This window comes from Capsicum annuum, chromosome 9 (assembly GCF_002878395.1).
Source record: "Capsicum annuum cultivar UCD-10X-F1 chromosome 9, UCD10Xv1.1, whole genome shotgun sequence".
Taxonomy (NCBI): domain Eukaryota; kingdom Viridiplantae; phylum Streptophyta; class Magnoliopsida; order Solanales; family Solanaceae; genus Capsicum; species Capsicum annuum.
Genome location: NC_061119.1, coordinates 132,786,509 through 132,788,863, shown reverse-complemented (window position 1 = coordinate 132,788,863; position 2,355 = coordinate 132,786,509).

Below are 2,355 nucleotides of genomic sequence, written 5' to 3'. Positions count from 1 at the left end.
TGCGATAACCTCCGTGACATAGAGGTTGTGTTTTTTGCAGTCATTTCATTAAATTATAAAGGGGAATTTTGATATTTCCCCTCACCCCGAACATGCGAATTGATGGGTTACACTCAAAAGGGGCATTATTTGCCTTATTCCCTATCAATTATCATACATAAAGCCCATCCCCTTTCCCAAGAATGTATATCAAGCATTTTCTCAAGAATTCAAGCATTGAAGGTCTGAATTCTAAGATTTTTCTTCAAGGATTCAAGCAATTAAAGTATGTGGGATATTCATCAATGGGTTCCTTCCACCCATTGAGTCCCAAATTCCTCTTTTGTTCAAGTATGAAACTTTTATCGTCTTTTATGAAAATATTCATGTTAACTATGAATTTAATCCATGCTTTCTTAGTAGTTTTGAATTCAAGCAACGCTAAGATGTTTCCCCCAATGAGAATTATGTTATTACATATTTTGAATTTTAATCACATACATCATGTTCAGTTAATACCGAGTCAATTTCTCAATTTATAAAATAAACCATGTGATCATGTTGTTCTCATATGTTTATCATATTTATGTACTCAAAATCATGAATTCCATCAGTCTAGTGAAATATACTATGTTTTGGGGTTTGTGAATCATGAATTTCCTTACAGTGTTTTAAATGATGATTTTATAATTAAAGTATTATTCAGTGCCGGAAGTTTATGAACACCTGCTACCTATGTGTTTACCCATGTTTCAGAATTACAAGATGCAAGTAATTCAAATCATGATTTTACTATCATAATTATTTTGTTATGATAATGTTGAGCATTATCAGTTGTGATGTCCAGTTAACTTTAAATTAGTACTACTATCAGTTCAGTTGGGAGTAGGATTTAGCATCGAGTGAACCTAAGGAATAAAGCTCATTTTGTTATGATAATGTTGAGCATTATTATTTGTGATGTCCAGTTAACTTTAAATTAGTAATACTATCAGTTCAGTTGGGAGTAGAATTTAGCATCGAGTGAACCTAAGGAATAAAGCTCACTCGCCAGTAGAGGACTGAGACTTTTATTACCAGTCCTTAAGTTCCAGAACTACGTAGCAAGTGTATGTTAGGAGATATCACCCGATAGTAGAGGACTGACACTCTCTTAGGGGTCATCCATCATTAGAGGACTGACACCCTAATCCTTCGGAATATGAGTTTAGTGGATCCACGCAGCTAGTGTTAGTACTCATGGCAAGGTACTGGCACCCCTTCCAACTAGGGTTACAAGTTGGACTCGGATTAGCTCAGATTAGGGCATGTCGATTACATGATAGCTTACATAGTTTTAGTTAATACCAAGGTTATATCGGTATGGGTTTACATGATCAAGTATTTATTTTATCAGCTATTCAGTTAGTTAGTTTTACAGATTATCTCAGTACGTGTTTTGCATGGTATTTCATTCTTTCTATATGTTAGTGAGTCCATGTTCAGTATCCATATGTATTTTCAATTAGTCCCTATCTCATGTACTAGTAAAATCAAAGTACTTACTGCATACTCTCTTTGGTGTTATATTTGATTTCACAATATAGGTTCAGACGCTCAGTTTCCTAATCACCCTTAGTCTGCTCAGTGCCTCAGCAACAGTGGTGATGAGTCATCATCCATCGAAGACAAGTTATTCTTAGTTAATTTTAGTATGTCTTTTATTTCAGTCAGCCAGAGTTAGTTGAGGGCTTTTCCTATCAACTCCACATGTCTCAGAGGCTTTCATACTAGATGTTTAGATATTCAGATATTTAGACTACATATTCAGCTATTCAGACTTGTTTCGATTTATTCTATAATTTAGACATGTTGGTATTTACTTCATTTTTATATCCTAATAGACTTTTATCAATTTAACTTCTGCACATGATATTTCATCATTATATTATTCAGTGCTTTCAATAGGTACCAGATCATGGGTTAGCTGTGGGGCACTTGTGGCCTTAAGCACTATGTCACGACTAGGGGGTAGCCTTATGTCATGATATTTTTAAACCTCATTAATGAAATTCTATGGATTCTTTCTAAGATTTAAGCCTGAGAACTCCGGTAGATTTGTTCGAAGGAAGTCACGGACCTTAACAATAATATGGGAACTAGTATTGGTTGGGGCTGGGTGATTTGCCTAGTTGGACACTGTCTGAGTCAACATCTAAATGACACTCCTCAAATCAACATTAGGATCAATATTATGTGGCTAAACAGTAAAAACAAGAAACCCTCCATGTAATAAATGGCACAGGTGGAGTCTTGGCAGTAACATTTTAATTGAATGGAATATATATATAAAAAAAAAAAAAGAACCCCTCTATGTAACAGATGGAACAGGTGGAG